Source organism: Aquarana catesbeiana, linkage group LG09, assembly GCF_042186555.1.
Source record: "Aquarana catesbeiana isolate 2022-GZ linkage group LG09, ASM4218655v1, whole genome shotgun sequence".
NCBI classification, from domain to species: domain Eukaryota; kingdom Metazoa; phylum Chordata; class Amphibia; order Anura; family Ranidae; genus Aquarana; species Aquarana catesbeiana.
In genome coordinates this window covers 54578334-54593703 of record NC_133332.1, presented here as the reverse complement: position 1 = coordinate 54593703, position 15370 = coordinate 54578334, and the positions used below count along the sequence as shown (strand labels likewise).

Sequence of the window (15370 nt, the reverse complement as noted above, 5' to 3'; positions counted from 1 at the left end):
GGGCATCGATAGCGTACATATCAAAAATTGCATTCTGAATTAAGCCATAATTGTCCCGGACTCCATAACATAAATTAAAACAACCAATAATCATCTTGTGTAGTAAAGAAACAACAATATTCTTTGTTATTTAGACAATAAAAGAGATCATATTCATATTTACGCTTGGTTAATAAAAGAGTTGATGTCCCACTCCACGTTGATACCCTGTGGATTGATGGTGGTGTTTAAGGGTGTTCCATCTCTCCGGAATAGGTTAGCACCTAATGTCATCAACCCACCAGAGAGACCATCCTTTTTCCATAATTTGATTGGATTTTATCCCTGTAAAAAGTGCTTGGTCTGTAAATTCAATACCTGTGGCAGAAGGGCTAGTCATATCTTTTCTTCCACCGTAACCGGCCGTACTTACAAAATTAAACATTTCTGCACGTGTGCCACCACGGGAATAGTTTATGTTTTAACTTGCCCTTGTGGCAAGCAATATGTCGGCCAGACCATCAGATCTTTTACTACACGGGTTTCGGAACACATCAATCTCATTAAAGCGGGCAGTACTAAACACACTGTCCCTAGACACTACAGGGAGGTTCACGATCGGAACCCAGTGGGCACTCAATTCCTCAATATAGATAGGTACGTGCCCCCCTGGCGGGGTGGGTCGATTCTTAGAGGTGTCTCGCGGTTAGAGACCTACTGGGTATATGAGTTGGGGTCCCATTTTCCACAGGGTATCAACGTGGAGTGGGACATGAACTCTTTTATTGTCTAAATAACAAAGAATATTATTGTTTCTTTACTATACAAGATGATTATTGGTTGTTTTAATTTATGTTATGGAGTCCGGGACAATTATGGCTTAATTCAGAATGCAATTTTTGATATGTACGCTATCGATGCCCCCCATTGGCAGTGTCCCTTTAACATTATGGTCCATGATTTTAATATTGAACACTAATTAACCTTAGCAGAATGTCCTTGTATCATCTTTATAAGGTAATGTTATTGTGAGCATTAGCCTTGTGTAATAATTTTTATCCCCCCTTTTTTTCTTTTTTAATTTGTTTTCATTTTAATATTAATGCCCTTTTCCAGTGCACCGACTTATTTCTCCTCTCTGCTGACACTTTGCCTCAGATCGAGGCTTGGTTTCTTCCCTGTGGAGCGCAGCGGTATTGTATCCTCTCTGTGTGATGGGAAGTGCATCACATATGAGAGAGAGGCTTGAGGAGCAGGCTGGCTGACGCCGACACCGCCACGCCGAACTGAGAGTGAGGCTTGGCTAGCGCTCTGACCAGTTCCTGTTAGATGGACTGAGTCAGGACGCAGCTTATCGGTTTTTTTGTATTTATCTCCCATTTTTAATTTCTTAATTTCTGAAACATGAGATACATGGTTCTCTGCTTCATCAATTGTTCTTAATATAGCTATCCCATTAGTCATCCTATGACCCTGAAAAACCGGAAGTGATTCTCACTTGTTGCACTTCCGGTTTGTAGACACTCCCAGTGGGGGTCATCTTTTGTTTATAGAGCGGTGAGATGAGGGTGGTCCATACCCCAGATGACGGCTCCTTAGCTGAAACATGTCGGGTGGACCCCTCACGATCGCCGCTATTTGATATTTGAGCTCTGTTTCGTTCTTCCAAAATGTGAGTCTGTTTTTTATTATTTTAATAAACTAGTGTTTTAAAACGTTATTACGCTATGTGAGTTTTGTTTGCTCCTTGCATGGCATATGAAACTACATGTTTGGCTTATACTGGATTACCTATGGGAGAGGAAGCCGTGCGGGCACCCCCTTTTCTTCCCACCATCTGTTGATGACATCTGACAAGACGCATCTCTCAGAACCAGTGGTTATTATGCTTTTTTGACTTGTCTGGCGTACGCCATTTCAGGTCAATTTTTTCCGGTAAGCCTCCTCTACTTCTGGTGTTGGCCCCGGCACTGATGTACAATCTATGCACACTTGTGGTCTCCCTTCTGCCCACTCGCCAGATTTGGTGTGACTATACTTCTGTGAATACTATCTGGCCATGCATCACCCCCTTTGAACTCTGCTGATGTTTTCTTCACTATTTTTCTACACATTTTTTTTGGACTGTTAAGTTTTATGATTTTTTTATGTTTGGTGTTTGGCTCATGGAACCAGCACGGGTTTCTACTAATCACTGGCACATCTGATAACTAAGTATTATTGTTTATTTACCTTATATGTGATCAACACTGATTAATTGACACTATCCATATTATGGTCATACATTTTTTGGTAGTATTCACCATTTATATATGTCTTTATTGTAATACACACGGCTGTGGATGTGATATATAGCGCCACACTTTTGTTTCTTTTGATTTTTTTTTGCCTTGAGTCTATAGGTGTGTTGGCTGCTTCTTCACTTTTTTTTAAACGTAGCGCTGTACTCAATTTTTTATTTTTTATTATCACCTCGGGGTCTAAAAAAGACCCAATTTTTGAACAAAAAAACTTTTTTCTTATTTTGTCATAAAATGTTGTTTTCTCCTTCACTGATGAGTTGGCACTGATATGCAGCACTGATGGGCACTTATAGGCAGCACTGATGGGCACTGATTGGCACTGTGGTGGGGACTGTGATGGGCACTGATGGGCACTGTGGTGGGCACTGACTGGCACTGTGGTGGGCACTGAGAGACTTTGAGGGGGCACTGCTGGCAGTTGTTGGGCACCTCTCATGGGGGCTGCACTGATAATCAATGTGCTGATTATCAGCACAGACCCCCCCTCTGACAGAGAGAGCTGCCGATTGGCTCTCCCTGTCAGCGCGAACCGAGGAATGCCGTTTCCCGGCACTTCCAGGTTCACGCGATGATCACGTGGTAAGAAGCCTCTGTCAGGACTCCGGTGTCAGGACTCTGCAGCGCTGATACATGGGAGTCAGCGCAAAGGGGGAAGGGTAGAAACTGGTAGGATCAGCCAGCTATTTCATACACAGCACAAGCACTGTGCTCTATAACAGGCTTTAAATGAACAGGATCTTCTTTAATGGTGCAAAAAAACACACAAAAATATATTTTTTTATAAAAACATCGTTATTGGAGTCCAAAGTTTTAAAAGAAACGGGGGGACAATGAATGTTGTCCACATTTCATAAAGACAATTCAGTGCACATGTACAATATACACATAAAGTAGTTACTGTAACCAGCGTGATGCTTGTTGCTTGACATGTTTCACTTTTCAGCTTCTTCAGGAGCTTATAAAGCAATATGTAGCTACAAAAAGACAAATACAATCAAAATAAAAAATAAAGAACAATAATTCCAAAAATTTGCATAAAGAATTTTTAGTAAGTATGCATGTCCGTAAATTAACATTTCTGTTATCAAAGTAAATGTGTATCAAAAAGATATAACAACATAAATATGTTCAATGAATATTAGGGATGCAACGGATCGTCACTGATCAACCTCCGCGGATCGGGACACCCGCGATCCGCAGAGCGCTCTGTGGCCTCGACCATAGGAAAGGCCGCAGCTTCGGCCTAGCTCCGGAGCAGCAGCCATCTTGGTACACCTGGCGGCCGTTTACCACGTGATCGCTCCGTCAAATGACGGAGCGATCACTTGTAACAAACCGGCGTTATGTCATGACGCCGGTTCCTCTCTCCCCTCTGTGTACTGATCTGTACAGTGGAGGGGAGAGTTCGGATGGCAGCAGTGCCAATACTCTGCAATGCCCTGACAATACTCTGCAATGCCCTGACAATACTCTGCAATGCCCTGCCAATGCCCTGACAATACTCTGCAATGCCCTGACAATACTCTGCAATGCCCTGACAATACTCTGCCATACCCTGCCAATACTCTGCCATACCCTGCCAATACTCTGCCATACTCTTCCATACCCTGCCAATACTCTGCCAATACCCGCCAATACCCTGCCAATACCCGGCAATACCCGGCAATGCTCTGCCATACCCTGCTAATATATTACAGTGGGGGAGATTGTAGATATTACAGTGGGGGAGATTTTTTTTTGTTGATCCGAACCGTGACTCCTGCCAATACTCTGCAATGCCCTGACAATACTCTGCAATGCCCTGAGAATACTCTGCAATGCCCTGAGAATACTCTGCAATGCCCTGCCAATACTCTGCAATGCCCTGACAATATTTTGCAATGCCCTGACAATACTTTGCAATGCCCTGACAATACTCTGCAATGCCCTGACAATACTCTGCAATGCCCTGCCAATACTCTGCCATACCCTGCCAATACTCTGCCATACCCTGCCAATACTCTGCCATACCCTGCCAATACTCTGCCATACCCTGCCAATACTCTTCCATACCCTGCCAATACTCTGCCATACTCTGCCAATACCCTGCCAATACTCTTCCATACCCTGCCAATACTCTTCCATACCCTGCCAATACTCTGCCAATATACCCGCCAATACCCTGCCAATACCCTGAAATACTCTGCCATACCCTGCTAATATATTACATTAGATACGGTGAGTTTTGAGTATACGCATGGTAGGTTTGATCTTCAGGCCCTTCTTATGTGTATGTTGGTCATGCTGATGGGTGTATGATCTCTATTTGTTATCAGATGGGACACTGTAGGTGTCCTGGGGGATGCTATTTATTAAATATGTCCGCTTTCATCATCACGGGTGTTTAATAATAAGAAACAGAAGCACTGCAGATTACTCCACCGCACCCGAAAGTGAAGAATCAGACCCCTTTTTCATTTTAGTGGGTCGGCATAACTGCCAGGCAACCAAAATTTTCATATGAAGGCCATTAGTCATCCCTGTGTCCCTGTCATGTTGGGATTATTTATTGTCCCTTGCACTGGAATTTTGAACTTTTCTCTCCATAATTTTATGTTGTGTGTGTATATATATATATATATATATATATATATATATATATATATATATATATAATGTAGGTGAAGGTGCTAAGTCTGAATCGTCTTTTTTATTGCAGATGTACGCGGTATTTACTGCAGACACAGCTCACAAGGCAGGACTACCCCAGTGAGCGAGACAAAATATGAAAGCTACATTGAGTCTCCACCAGCATGTGACGTTCACAAGGAGTCCCCACCAGCATGTGACGTTCACATGGAGACACCACCAGCATGTGACGTTCACATGGAGACGCCACCAGCATGTGACATTCACACGGAGACGCCACCAGCATGTGACGTTCACACAAAGACACCATCAGCATGTGACGTTAACGTTAACACGGAGACTTCACCAGCATGGGATGTTCACATGGAGATTCCACTAGCATGTGACGTTCACACGGAGACACCACCAGCATGTGACGTTCAAACGGAGACACCACCAGCTTGTGATGTTCACACGGAGCCTCCACCAGCATGTGTAGTTCACACGGAGACTCCACCAGCATGTGACGTTCACACAGATACTCCACCAGCATGTGACGTTAACACGGAGACTTCACCAGCATGGGATGTTCACATGGAGATTCCACCAGCATGTGACGTTCACACTGAGACACCACCAGCATGTGACGTTCAAACGGAGACACCACCAGCATGTGACGTTCACACGGAGCCTCCACCAGCATGTGCAGTTCACACGGAGACTCCACCAGCATGTGACGTTCACAAGGATACTCCACCAGCATGTGACATTCACACGAATACTCCACCAGCATGTGACATTCACATTGAGACACCACCTGAATGTCACATTCATGTTGAGACTACAGCACAATGTGAGGTTCATGTTGAGAACCCACCAAAATACCAGGGCAGCCATTTGAATATCTCCTCCCATGAAGATGAGGGCAAGCTTAAAGAAAAGGATAGGCAGATCCTGGTAATAGGGGACTCTGTTATTAGAGGGACAGAGAGGGCAATCTGTCAGAATGACCGCGATCAACGAACAGTATATTGTTTCCCAGTCGCACGAGTTCGGGACATTGCAGATCGGATGGACGGATTGTTGGATGGGGCTGGGGAGGATCCAGTTGTCATGGTACATATTGGAACCAATGACAACATTAGAAGAAAATGGAGCACCCTACAAAATGATTTCAGGGACTTAGGGGCTATATTGAAGAAAAGGACCTCCAAGGCAGCATTTTCAGAAATACTGCCTGTACCTCGAGCCACACCAAGGAGGCAACAGGAGCTTAGGGAGCTTAGCAAGTGGCTGAAGAACTGGTGCAGGAAGGAGGGGTTTGGCTTCATGGAGACCTGGACTGACTTTTCAATTGGTCACTTGCTCTACAGCAGGGATGGACTGCACTTAAATGAGCAGGGTGCAGCTCTGTTGGGAAAGAAAATAACCAAAAGGGTGGAAAAAATGTTAAATCCACCACAAGCATGTGGGGTTCACACGGAGACGCCACCAGCATGTGACGTTCACACGAAGACTCCATCAGCATGTGACGTTAACATGGAGACTTCACCGGCATGAGATGTTCACATGGAGATTCCACTAGCATGTGACGTTCACACGGAGCCTCCACCAGCATGTGCAGTTCACACGGAGACTCCACCAGCATGTGACGTTCACAAGGATACTCCACCAGCATGTGACATTCACACGGATACTCCACCAGCATGTGACATTCACATTGAGACACCACCTGAATGTCACATTCATGTTGAGACTACAGCACAATGTGAGGTTCATGTTGAGAACCCACCAAAATACCAGGGCAGCCATTTGAATATCTCCTCCCATGAAGATGAGGGCAAGCTTAAAGAAAAGGATAGGCAGATCCTGGTAATAGGGGACTCTGTTATTAGAGGGACAGAGAGGGCAATCTGTCAGAATGACCGCGATCAACGAACAGTATATTGTTTCCCAGTCGCACGAGTTCGGGACATTGCAGATCGGATGGACGGATTGTTGGATGGGGCTGGGGAGGATCCAGTTGTCATGGTACATATTGGAACCAATGACAACATAAGAAGAAAATGGAGCACCCTACAAAATGATTTCAGGGACTTAGGGGCTATATTGAAGAAAAGGACCTCCAAGGCAGCATTTTCAGAAATACTGCCTGTACCTCGAGCCACACCAAGGAGGCAACAGGAGCTTAGGGAGCTTAGCAAGTGGCTGAAGAACTGGTGCAGGAAGGAGGGGTTTGGCTTCATGGAGACCTGGACTAACTTTTCAATTGGTCACTTGCTCTACAGCAGGGATGGACTGCACTTAAATGAGCAGGGTGCAGCTCTGTTGGGAAAGAAAATAACCAAAAGGGTGGAAAAAATGTTAAATCCACCACAAGCATGTGGCGTTCACACGGAGACGCCACCAGCATGTGATGTTCACACGAAGACTCCATCAGCATGTGACGTTAACATGGAGACTTCACCAGCATGGGATGTTCACATGGAGATTCCACTAGCATGTGACGTTCACACGGAGACACCACCAGCATGTGACGTTCAAACGGAGACACCACCAGCTTGTGATGTTCACATGGAGCCTCCACCAGCATGTGTAGTTCACACGGAGACTCCACCAGCATGTGACGTTCACACAGATATTCCACCAGCATGTGACATTCACATTGAGACACCACCTGAATGTCACATTCATGTTGAGACTACAGCACAATGTGAGGTTCATGTTGAGAACCCACCAAAATACCAGGGCAGCCATTTGAATATCTCCTCCCATGAAGATGAGGGCAAGCTTAAAGAAAAGGATAGGCAGATCCTGGTGCTAGGGGACTCTGTTATTAGAGGGACAGAGAGAGTAATCTGTCAGAATGACCGCGATCAACGAACAGTATATTGTTTCCCAGTCGCACGAGTTCGGGACATTGCAGATCGGATGGACGGATTGTTGGATGGGGCTGGGGAGGATCCAGTTGTCATGGTACATATTGGAACCAATGACAACATTAGAAGAAAATGGAGCACCCTACAAAATGATTTCAGGGACTTAGGGGCTATATTGAAGAAAAGGACCTCCAAGGCAGCATTTTCAGAAATACTGCCTGTACCTCGAGCCACACCAAGGAGGCAACAGGAGCTTAGGGAGCTTAGCAAGTGGCTGAAGAATTGGTGCAGGAAGGAGGGGTTTGGCTTCATGGAGACCTGGACTGACTTTTCAATTGGTCACTTGCTCTACAGCAGGGATGGACTGCACTTAAATGAGCAGGGTGCAGCTCTGTTGGGAAAGAAAATAACCAAAAAGGTGGAAAAAATGTTAAATCAACCACGTGTCATTCACATCGAGACTCCTCCAGCATGCAACGATTCTGTTGAGACTCGGGCAGAATGTAACTTTCCCACTAAGACACCGGCAGATTATGGCATTACCACTGAGATTCTGGCAGAATGTGACATTCATCAGCAGCTTCTGAATCACAGACTCAACTAAAAGTCTGAGGAACCCTCCCAGGGACCAGGTACGGCTTTACCAACACAGGTCCCTACACTGGTGGCGGCTGCCACTCCAGTATCCAGAGGGCCTTCCCATCAGCCCTCTATTTCCCTTTTTGGAGCTTCTGAATCACCAACTATGAATGTAAATGGACAAACAAGATGATTGACTGTTCCTAGAAGAAGACTCAACAAAAATTCTAAGGAACCCCCCCGAGGGACCAGGTATGGCTGTACCAACACAGGTCCCTACACTGGTGGTAACCAGAGGGTTTTCCCATCAGCCCTCCATTTTCGTTTTTGGAACTTCTGAATCACCAACTATCAATGCAGCTGGACAAACAAGACAATTGGCTGTTCCTAGAAGAAGACTCAACAAAAAGTCTCCCTGGGACCAGGTACGGCTGTACCAACACAGGTCCCTACACTGGTGCGAGCTGTCACTCCAGTAACCGGAGGGTCTTCCCATCAGCCCTCTACTTACCTTTCTGCAGCTTCTGCAGAAGCTTTAAGGTTCGACAATACGTCGCCAAAACATAATCACCTGAAGAACAAGGGGAGTATGGAAGAGGGAGAGAGGGAGGAAAAGGGGGGGAGGAAAGGTTGGAGAAAGAAGGGGGTGAGGGTTGGGGGGAACCCCCACACCCCTTCCTTACCCCTAACCTCCCCTCCCCCCCTCCTTTCCTCCCTCTCTCCCTCTTCCATACTCCCCCTTGGGCGTGTGTTGGACCGGCTGAGGGGAGGTTGGAGGCCGGTATTCTTTGGGTGTGTTTTGGAGTGTTATATACATAGATTGCAGTTTAGGATAAGTTTGGATTTCTTCTGGAGGCGCTTTGAGTGGACATAATTGATGAACTCCGTTCAGCGGGGGCGGGCCTTAGAGAACAGAGGCCGCATACAGGCAGCACAGAGGCTTATGGGATAGCCTTGCAGCACTAGGGTCCATGGTTCAAATCCTGACCAGGACACTATATGCATGGAGTTTGCATGTTCTCCCTGTGCTTGCGTGGGTTTCCTCCGGGTACTCCGGTTTCCTCCCACACTACAAAGACATGCTACCTTGCGTTGGTGGTGCAGTGGTGAGCATAGCTGCCTTTCAAGCAGCTGACCCAGGTTCGATTCCCGGCCAACGCCTTCTCCAATACTTGGAGTCCTCAGAGAGAAAAGCGCTATACAAGGGTGGAATGAAGAATGAAGCGAATGTGTGGAATGTTTGAGGAAGAAAATGTTCCCCCAGAATCTATAGAAGGTGAACCCAGCAACTGATAGAAGACGCTTAGGCTGCGATCCCACCTAGGCTTTCCGGATCGCGGGCGGAATTACTGCGATTCCAGATTGTCATCCAGTTATTTTCAATGGCACCCCAATCATGGGACAATATTGTCACCTGACAAATCACACAAAAAACATTGCGGGACATTGCAGGCAACAATCGCGGCAAAATCACGCCTCGATTGGGATGATATTGAAAGTAAAGGGATCGCAAGCGTGTGCTGCGTTTTGCACCGATTCGGGAATCCAGAACACCTAGGTGTGACCAAATCCTCGCCGTGTCCATCATACGACAAGAACTTCCTGCACAAACGTCCCCCCAACATGAATAATACACCCATACCCCCCCAACATGAATATTATACCCATACTCCCCCATCAGGAATATTACACCGACAAGCCCCAACATGAATATTACACCCATACCCACCCAACATGAATTTTACACCGACACCCTCCCAGCAGGAATATTACACTCATACCCCCCCCCAGCAGGAATATTACACCCATACCCCCCCAACATGAATATTACACCCATACCCCCCAGCAGGAATATTACACCGACACCCCCCCATCCTGACAAAGACGTCCCCCCAGCAGGAATATTACACCGACACCCCCCATCCTGACACTGACATCCCCCCTGGAATATTACACCGACACCCCCCATCCTGACACCCCCCCAGGAATATTACACTGACACCCCCCATTCTGACACTGACGTCCCCCCAGGAATATTACACCGACACCCCCCATCCTGACACTGACATCCCCCCAGCAGGAATAAGAAAATAAGGATGATCCTCAGCTCCATCTAGTGGTCATAATGCAGTACATGTATGACAGGAAGCTACACAGACCAATAGGGTGGTTAGAGGGTTGGAAAGGGGAGGCCACGACGTGTCCATGCCCAGTAAGTGCCAAAATATTTCCTCTGCTCGGGGGTCCACACTTAAGGCAAGGTGATTTCCATTCTAGCAGCAGATTTGATAGAAAATAAAGTGTGTCGCTGTGGTGAAGCAGGGGCTGTTATCTGCTAGTACTTACCCTTGGAGGATCTTCCACAGGCTTTGGCACACAGCGCTCTTTGTTGCTCCACTTCATCTTTCTCTTGATATTCACTTAACAAGGAGCTGAGGTATTCTTCCTGTGACAAGAAGAAGGGAAGACGTAAGAGTCCCTATCCTGGACAAGAAGAGCTCAGCAATCAAGGCTTCATAGCAGGACTCCAGGCAGACCTTAAAGTGGACCTCTCAGCAACTTTACAAGTCTGCATGAAGATATAGAATATACCTTATTCTTCTATCCCTTCTACAAGTGCAAAAATGTCACTTTTCATCCTGCCGAAAATATACAGAGCTCAGAACTTTCTGCTCTCGTTGTCTCTGGACTGTTTTCAGTCCCAGTTCTCTATGTGGACTACAAAACATCACCTCACTATGTTATAGACAGGGGGGGGAATATTCTGTAGTCCAAACACACTTTCTGTCCTACGGTGACAACACAACGTCTCCATAGATTCAGTACAGTGAGTGTTGTCACCCTAGGACAGGAAGTTACTGGCAGGATCAAAGACAAAGGGAAAAGAAAACGAATGCAGCCACCTTATCTAAGGACTGCTCAGCTGAAGTATAGTACATTTTTGTATTTCGGATTCCCCCATAAATCAGTTGGCCCCATCCGTGTACCCCCACAAATCACTTGCCCCATCAGAGTACATATATAGATCAGTTGCCCCATTACAGTGTCCCCATAGATTAATTGCCCCATCAAACTGCCCCATAGATTAGTTGCCTCATCATCGTGCCCCCATAGATTAGTTGCCTCCATCACAGAGCTCAGTGTACCTGTAGGAGAACTCCCTATAGCCTGGCAGGCAGAAGGTGGGAGCTGGCAGGAGAAATGTGCTGCAGGGCACACAGCAGGCATGTGAAGTAATTGGTTGCTAGGCATGCCGGCATCTCTAGCAACCAATGACTGCTGCTCAATGGACCAGGACTTGTGGGTGGTCCGCCATGTTAGTGAAGGCTCCATGAACCTATCAGCCTGTGCAGGAGGTGGAGCCAGGGACTTTATGTGGGAGGAGACTCATCTTATCTCTCGGTGTAGGAGAATTCAGACTGAGGAGTGGGTGGTGCAGAATAGGTAGGGGCGGGGCGAAGGAGTATGACGTAATGTTGTGGGGGAGGTGCTAGGAGAGGGAGCCTGTCACCTGTGCCCTGCACCCAAGCATAATGCCTGGGTCATGCCCCCCCCTTGTCTTGGCCCCCTGCTTCCAGTCATATGCTCTATTGATCTACTGACCACCCTCCCCCCCATAGATCTCCTGCTCTGTATGGACAATTACTCATGCCCCATACTTGGGAAAAAGGAAAAATTGGAACAGGGAACAAAGGAATATAAATGGAAGTATGGTGGAACTTGGCATGCCGCGGTAACAACTTTCCACCATATCAGTCTCTGGTCACATCTGCGCGTTCCGGTAATGCGCACAGAAACGCACGTTTCCACGCAATCCCGGAACTCGCAAAAATATCTGCCTCACGCTTGTAGTGCCATTTATTGTAAATTTCCCCCCAAAACGTGAGACCCCAATACAAGAAATGTGGCAAAATGCGCGGGGAAATTAAAAAAAAGCGGAACGCGTCATGAGATACTTTGTCAGGCTTGTGGGGCATAGGGCAACGCACTGAAATCAATGGGGGGCGCTATGCTTGTTGGGGGTTTGTCATCCAGGTGTATGTCAGAGGAGTTACTGGGACTGGCATTGGTGTCAGCGGACGCTCTATTAACCCTCAGCATTGGTGTCAGCGGACGCACTATTAACCCCAGCATTGGTGTCAGCGGACGCACTATTAACTCCCAGCATTGGTGTCAGTGGGCACACTATTAACCCCCAGCATTGGTGTCAGCGGACGCTCTATTAACCCTCAGCATTGGTGTCAGCGGACGCACTATTAACCCCAGCATTGGTGTCAGCGGACGCACTATTAACTCCCAGCATTGGTGTCAGCGGACACACTATTAACCCCCAGCATTGGTGTCAGCGGACGCACTATTAACCCCCAACATTGGTGTCAGTGGACGCACTATTAACCCCGGCATTGGTGTCAGCGGACGCACTATTAACCCCCAACATTGGTGTCAGCGGACGCACTATTAACCCCGGCATTGGTGTCAGCGGACACACTATTTACCCCCAACATTGGTGTCAGCGGACGCACTATTAACCCCGGCATTGGTGTCAGCGGACGCACTATTAACTCCCAGCATTGGTGTCAGCGGACGCTTTATTAACCCCCCAGCATTGGTGTCAGCGGACGCACTATTAACCCCGGCATTGGTGTCAGCGGATGCACTATTAACCCCCAGCATTAGTGTCAGCGGACGCACTATTAACCCCCAGCATAGGGTTGCCACCTCATCCCTTTAAACCCGAACACATATGAATTACACAGGTTCTGGGGCTGATTTATTGCAGATAAAGCACCAAGTGAGTTTAATTACCACCTTAATCAGCCACAGAACCTGTGTAATTAATATGTGTTCGGTTTTAAAGGGATAAGGTGGCAACTCTACCCCAGCATTGGTGTCAGCGGACGCACTATTAACCCCCAGCATTGGTGTCAGCGGACGCACTAATAACCCCCAGCGTTGGTGTCAGCGGACGCACTATTAACCCCCAGCATTGGTGTCAGCGGATGTACTATTAACCCCCAGCATTGGTGTCAGCGGACGCACTATTAACCCCGGCATTGCTGTCAGTGGACGCACCATTAACCCCCAGCATTGGTGTCAGCGGACGTACTATTAACCCAGAGATTCAGTGATGTCCCCTGGTATCCCCCCCCCAGAGATTCTGCAATGTCCCCTGGTATCACCCCCCCCCCCAAGATTCAGTGATGTCCCCTAGTATCCCCCCCCCCAGAGATTCTGCAATGTCCCCTGGTATCACCCCCCCCCGAGATTCAGCAATGCCCCCTGGTATCACCCCCCCCCGAGATTCAGCGATGTCCCCTGGTATCCCCCCCCCTCCCCCAGAGATTCAGTGATGTCCCCTGGTATCCCCCTCATCCATACTTGTCAGGCTCCATGATGAATCAAACAGTCTCAGGTGACGCTGACCAAAAAAGTACACAATGGATTCCATCTGCTTCTGGTGGTCACAAATCTGCAGAATCAGAGAGCTGAACCTCCAGGAGAGGAAGTCCTTCACCTTCTGGGGGGGCGGAGACACTGCATGAAAGGGGGGGAAATACAAAACCACATCAGGAAGTAAATCGATATTATTCCCTATATATCATTATTATTCACAATAAATATACATTTTATATGGATGTGAAACCATTTTCAGGTGTGTCAATGTCCCAGAGACACCCCCCCGAGACACCCCCCCAGAGACACACCCCCGAGACACACCGCCAAAGACACACCCCCGAGACACACCCCCAGAGACACACCTCCGAGACACACCCCCAGAGACACACCTCCGAGACAAACCCCCCCAGAGACACACCCCCGAGACACCCCCCCGAGACACACCCCCAGAGACACACCCCGAGATACACCCCCAGAGACACCCCCCAAGACACACCCCCGAGACACCCCCCCAGAGACACGCCCCCAGGGACACCCCCCCAGAGACACACCCCCCAGAGACATCCCCCCCAGAGACACCCCCCCAGAGACACCCCCCCAGAGACACACCTCCGAGACACACCCCCAGGGATACACCCCCCAGAGACACACCCCCAGAGACACACCTCCGAGACACACCCCCAGGGACACCCCCCCAGAGACACCCCCCCAGAGACACCCCCCCAGAGACACACCCCCAGGAGACACACCCTCAAGAGACACACCCCTAGGGATACACCCCCCAGAGACACACCCCCAGAGACATAACCCAGAGACACACCCCAGAGACACACCCCAGAGACACACCCCAAGGGATACACCCCAGTGACACACCCCCAAAGATACACTCCAGAGACACAACCCAGAGACACCCCCCCAAAAATACACTCCAGTGACACACCCCCAGGGATACGTCCCAGTGACACACCCCCAGGGATACACCCCAGAGACACACACCCAGGGATACACCCCAGAGACACACACCCAGGGATACACCCCAGAGACACACACCCAGGGATACACCCCAGAGACACACACCCAGGGATACACCCCAGAGACACACAACCAGGGATACACCCCAGAGACACACCCCAGTGACACAACCCCAGAGACACACCCCCAGAGACCCACCCCCAGAGACACATCCCCTCCTTACACTGGTGGTCATGGCAGTACCTCCTTACACTGGTGGTCATGGCAGTACCTCTTTACACTGATGGTCATGGCAGTACCTCCGTACACTGGTGGTCATGGCAGTATCTCCTTACATAGGTGGTCATGGTAGTACCTCTTTACACTGGTGGTCATGGTAGTACCTCCTTACACTGGTGGTCATGGTAGTACCTCTTTACACTGGTGGTCATGGTAGTACCTCTTTACACTGGTGGTCATGGCAGTACCTCCTTACACTGGTGGTTATGGCAGTACCTCTTTACACTGGTGGTCATGGCAGTACCTCTTTACACTGGTGGTCATGGCAGTACCTCTTTACAGTGGTGGTCATGGCAGTACCTCTTTACACTGGTGGTCATGGCAGTACCTCTTTACACTGGTGGTCATGGCAGTACCTCCATACACTGGTGGTCA

At 48.2% G+C, this 15370-nt stretch overlaps 1 long non-coding RNA gene and 1 other non-coding gene across 2 annotated transcripts; one reads left to right on the top strand and one right to left on the bottom strand.

The window, feature by feature from the left end:
- Positions 1-3018: 3018 nt before the first annotated feature.
- Positions 3019-14032, bottom strand: LOC141107164 (uncharacterized). Its single transcript, XR_012235803.1, has 3 exons — positions 13727-14032; positions 10694-10793; positions 3019-3256 (listed from the first exon to the last, which is right to left on the bottom strand). It is a non-coding gene; the product is annotated as an uncharacterized lncRNA (long non-coding RNA).
- Positions 9437-9508, top strand: TRNAE-UUC (transfer RNA glutamic acid (anticodon UUC)). Its single transcript has one exon. It is a non-coding gene; the product is annotated as a tRNA-Glu (tRNA).
- Positions 14033-15370: the final 1338 nt, after the last annotated feature.